The sequence below is a fragment of the Halyomorpha halys genome, unplaced genomic scaffold (assembly GCF_000696795.3).
Source record: "Halyomorpha halys isolate HHAL.00 unplaced genomic scaffold, Hhal_1.1 Scaffold213.1, whole genome shotgun sequence".
Classification (NCBI taxonomy): domain Eukaryota; kingdom Metazoa; phylum Arthropoda; class Insecta; order Hemiptera; family Pentatomidae; genus Halyomorpha; species Halyomorpha halys.
Genome location: NW_027116617.1, coordinates 599,123 through 605,175, shown reverse-complemented (window position 1 = coordinate 605,175; position 6,053 = coordinate 599,123).

Below are 6,053 nucleotides of genomic sequence, written 5' to 3'. Positions count from 1 at the left end.
GGAAGTTATAGATAATTTATGTTGAGAGATACGTGATCTGAGGTGGTTTTTAGTTTCGCCTATATATGAAGAATTACAGTTGGGGGAGGAGCAAGGAATCCGGTATACAACGTTAGAGTGGTATTGGAGTGGGATAGGATCCTTGGTATTAGTAAAAAAATAAGATAGTTTATTATGAGATTTGAGTCCAAGACGAAGTGAAAGGATTGTTGATTTTAAGAATTTCACATGTCCCGTATTGTTTTTGTTTTATATACATCTCCTGTACTTTTTTAGCTTTATATTTTACGTATTTTTGTATGAAACTTTTGCTCTTGCCTTTGTTACTTGTTTTTTATTCTTTGTTCATTGTATCTTTTTATTTTTATTTCTTTCATTTTATCTTAACATAGTTTCATTTTGTATCTTTTTAGCCCTGATGAAGCCCTGCAAAGTGGGGCGAAACGTTGGAAAATAAAATAGTTGTAAACTATTTTTGTTTCACTTGAGACCGCAACCCTGACCATCTTCCTATATATGTAAATAATAAAGATTCCAAAACATATTTACTGTTCTAAAAAAGTAGGGACTGGATATAAAATTCAATATACTACATTTTCACTAACTTGGTGAACACTAATTAATGTTTTCTCAGAAACATCAGTGAAAAATGATTTTGTTTACAATTTAAAGTTATTAATAAAAAAAGATAAGAACGCGTACGGATGCAAGCCATAAGTCCTCGAAGGATGGAATCTCTGTAGTGTACTTGTGTCTAATTTTTTTTTTTTGGGTGCGGGAGCAGTGGGGTAGTGCGCTGGGGTTCGCGCATGCCACTGCTCCCAAGGATCACCAATTTTTTTTTATTAATTATTCAATTATTAATTTTGTCTTTTTTTTTTTTACTGTGGTGCAGCCCAGCGCTAGGCTCAGCGCCTTACTGATGGAGCTGCACCTTGTCCACTGCATCCGTCTGGGTGCCTCCTGCATTTACCAGGCTGGTCCAGCCCTCCTGGTCTCAGTCTGGGTCAGCTTCCTCATCTTCTGGTGGCTCGCCGATGTTGGGCGGTCAAGTCCTTCCCATCGTGAAATGAGTGGGGCCCACCACCTCCTTTCACCCGTAAATGAACTCCTTGAAGAAGGGACAATTCTCTTCTTGTATCAAACAGTGAAGGTCCGACTCGGCGAGGGCGTAAATCCCGGTCTTTCTCGACAGCCTGGCTCCGTGTTCTTCCATGGCAGAGCAATCTATTATTACGTGTTCCGCTGTTTCAGGAACTTCGCACGTTGGGCATCGGGGGTCGATGTTCTTTCCAAAGCTCTGCAGCTTTCCCCGAAACCCCCCGTGTCCTGTTAGGATCTGTGAGACCCAATAGTCTGGGAGGACCCATTTAGCCTTCAATCTAGAAAAAACGGTAGGGAAGAATTTTCTCAAAGAAGCGCCCTTCTGGCTTGCTACCCACGGTCCATTCCACTTCTGTATTGAGTCCTCTCGCAGTATTTTCTTCCATAAATTTGGAGTCTCACCGATCATCTCTCGGAGCTCCTCCGGCAGCGCTTCTAGTCCCTGCCTCTTAATTTCATATTTGAGGACATCCTCCCTGAGGATGAGGTCCAGGGGCATCGCTCCGGCCAGTACCTGCACCGCCTCATGTGACACCGTTCTGTATGTCTTCGTGACCCTTAGCAGAGCCAGTCTCTGTATGGTGGCCAGTCTTCTCTTCTGTGTCTGCAAGAGGTTTCGGCTCCACGCAGGGGATTCTGGGGGAATTCTGAGGTACGCAATTCCCAAGATCACACCTTTATATATGGTCATCGTTGCAGGGTATCTGAGGCCCCAAAATGCACCCCCTATCCTACTTAATTCATTGAGTGACAGGGTCACCCTGTCCTTTAGATGCACCAGGTGAGAAGTGGCATCGAATCTTCTTCTTATCCTCACACCAAGATATCTCACCTCCTCACCCGGTCTCACTCTCTCTCCTTGGATATCCAGGGTGATAGGACGAGCCCTGTCCATGGAGCCTCTTATGAGTATGGCCTGAGTCTTGGCTGCTGCCATACTCAACTTCCTCTTCACGCACCACTCTCGTACGAGACTGGATCACCTCTTCGCTTCTGTCTTTAGTCTGGATCTGCAGTTCTTGGCCACGATGACTACCAGGTCGTCTATGCAAGTCGTGGCAAGAAACCCCTTGTCCTCTAGTTCCCCCAGGAACTCATCGAATACTAGCTTCCACAGACCTGGTCCTAGTACCGAACCCTGCGGACATCCTCTTTCGATTTTTCTCTCGACCTCGTAGTAGTTATTCCTCGTAGTAGTAGTCCTTGATCCTGACACTCCTGCTATTGAGTTAACTACCTAGGAGGGAGCATAGATTACTGGGGATGTCGAGCTCTTGCAACCACTGGAGTACACGGGGCCACCAAACGCTGTCGAAGGCGGAAGAGATGTTAAACATTATCAATAAGACATATTTCTCCGCCCTCTTCTCCACGTGCCTACGCACTCTCAGCAGCGCATCCGTAGTTCCCTTGCCACGGGTCGAGCCGAACTGCCGTGGATGACTTGCAGCACTTAGGATTGGTCTAAGGCTGTGGACGATCATGTGCTCCAAGACCTTACTAGCAACTGGGAGGAGGCATATTGGTCGATAGGATTTAGGCGTTTCCTTATCCTTACTAAAAAATATATATAGAGATTAAATAAACGTCGTGAAAAAATAATAATTATACATAAATAAGTAATAATAAAGATATAAAATGATAATAAATGAGCAAAGAACAATTTAAATTCAAAAAAAATTATTAAATTTAAAAATTAAGGAAACTCTTCAGCAAATCAATTTCATTAATACCAAAATTAGTTCTCTTTCATCATCGTTAGCTTCTGTCATTGGTGATGATAATATGACCAAACTTAATAATGGTATTAAAAACATTTTTACTTCCACTAAACAATGTAAAAAACTCTCACTCATCTCCAAATTCCAACATATTTATGAACAATCTCTATCCACCAAAATCCACCCCAAAGGCCAAGAAAACTGGATACATAATATATCTTCCACCACTTTACCTACCAACGTTGCTAACATTCTTAGTCTTGGCCCCAATTTTGCCACCCCCATCTCTAACTCTGCCAAACTCATCCCTCAACTTATTACTGATCTGGAATATATATATAGACACAACCTATTTGACATCACTGAGGAAGACAAAGAACTATCCCTCATCCGGATTAGCAATATGATATCCAATCACCTACAACATCCCACATCCCAACCTTCCCTTCTCTCCCCCTTATTTTTCCAAGATTTATCCCACACCAGATCCTTTCTCAAATCTAATGACCAACTTATTGCTACTAGAGCTGACAAAGGAAACCTGACTGTCATCTAAGATAAGACTGAGTACATTGAAAAAATACACAACTCTTCTCTGACCAATCCACCAAGCATATTAAAACCCTTCTTCAAAATAAATTAATTAACCGTCCCACCTACTACAAGCTAATTTCTTATAATTCTTTACCTCCTCGTCTGTACGGACTTCCTAAAATTCACAAACCTGGCAACCCCCTTCGCCCTATTATATCCAATATTAATGCTCCATCTTCTAAATTTAGCCAATTCTTCCTTCCGTCTTTTCAGTTCCTGAGTTATGACAACCCTTACGACATCCACAACTCTTTCCAACTGCATGAACAAGTATTATCCCTTAGAATTCCCGCTAACTTCATTCTTACTTCATTTGATGCTGAAAGCCTCTTCACCAACATACCCATCGACAAAGCACTCCAAATTGTGGAAAAGAACTGGTCTACAATAGAGCCACATACCACTCTTAACTTGACCTCATATCTTGAATCACTTGAACTATGTTGCAAAACCGGATACCTAACTTTTCAAGGAAAGTTCTTTCGCCAAACATCAGGTCTTGCCATGGGAAACTCTCTTGCCCCCGATCTCTCTAACATTGTGCTCAATGACCTCCTTGATTCCGTCATCCCTTTATTCTATAACGACATTTTATTTATCAAAAAATATATAGACGACCTTTTTCTCATTCTAAACCCTGATAAAATCCCTCATATCCTTTCTTCTTTTAACTCTTACCACCCTCGCCTTCATTTCACCGTTGAAACCGAAACTAACTCTTCCCTCCCCTTTTTCGTCCTGCTTATTATTAAGAATAATGACGGCTCATTGTCCACTGACTGGTATAACAAACCCACTTACTCCGGTAGGCTACTTAACTATTTTTCTCAGCACCCCCACCATCTAAAAATTAATATTGCCAAAAATCTCATACACCGTTGCCTTTCCTTATCCGATCCCCAATACCACAACACTAACATTCACTGTATTAAGACTATCTTGCTTTCAAATGATTTTCCACTTCACATTATAAACAAACTTTTAAACTCTTACATCTCAACCGTTCTACGCCTACTTCTCCTTCCCTAAACTCTCTACATCCACCATCCACACTCTCGATTTATAGATCCCTTCCATATGTCCCCTCTCTCACTGACAACATACAAAAATTCTTAAAATCGACAATTTCTTCACTACGTCTTGGAATCAAATCTCAAAATAAACTATCTTATTTTTTTACTAATACCAAGGATCCTATTCCACTCCAACGATGTATACCGGATTCCTTGCTTCTCCCCAACTGTAATTCTTCATATATAGGCGAAACTAAAAACCACCTCAGATCACGTATCTCTCAACATAAATTATCTATAACTTCCCACAACTCATGCGCTTCCGAACTTTCAGAACATACCCTTACACTTAATCATGCTTTTGATTTTGACCATACCACTATTTTAGCCACTGTTCCAAATTATCAAAAGAGGCTCATCTCAGAATCCATTTATATACACCTTGAACCCCTTCCAGTTAACCACAAAATCAATAAAAACTGTATCTCGCATACATACAGCCATCTATTAAACTTAATTAAGACTAAATAATTTTACGCTCATTTTATTATCATCACCAAACATTTTTCTATTATACTTTTGCTTTTTTTTCTACTGTTTGTTATCTCTTTATAACTTATATTATCCATCGCTGCATTATATATAAAATATAAGTATTTATTCATCTATGTTTTATTATATTTCACATTTACTTTGTCTTGTTTTTGGTAAACTGGTATTTCTCATGTTTCTTTTAACTTATTTAACTTATCATTATCATCACCTATATTGTTCACATTCCATCACTTTTTTTCACTTATTTCTATACTTTATTATTTATTTTTAATCTTTTTATGTACTTCCTTCTACATCTCACCTTGTACTTTTATATATATTTTTATTTTATTTTATAAACTTTCACTTCCGATTTTTAAATTACCTTATTTCACTTTGTTTTTCATGTTACTCCTGTTATCTTTACTTTTACTATTATCAGTGTAGATAAATGATTATTTTCATGATATATAAATACTACAGTTGTTATCATTGTTTAATTATTTTTCTTACTTATTTCTTTGTATTTTTTTTTTTAAATTTACTTTTACTTATTATTAGTTACTTCTTTTACAATCATTGTCATTATATCCTATATTGTATTATTTTCTTCAGTATTATCTCGTATTATTAGTAACGATATGTGTCATTCTAATTTTACTTAGTTTTTCCTAAATTAAAAATTAATATATTTATTATTATTATCATATTTCTATATCTTTCTCTTATCATTTTTCATTTTTGGTCATATCTTTATCACTACTTCCTGTATACGCGACGTATTTTAAATTGAAATATAACCGTTGAACCAGCCAGCTCCCCACTCCTCCACGCTTCCGCCTCATTGTTGCCTACTTTTTTTTTTTTTTTTTTTTTTTTTATCCCCCTCCCTAGCCATCTCTGGAATACGGGGTGCGGAAGCAGTGGGGTAGTGCATGCCACTACTCCCTAGGATCACCAATTTTTTTTTTTTTTTGCCCTTTTTTTTTTTTAACTGTGGTGCAGCTCAGCGCTACGTCTGATGGAGTTGCACCTTGTCCACTGCATCCCTCTGGGTGCCTCCTGCAGTTTCCAGGCTGGTCCAGCC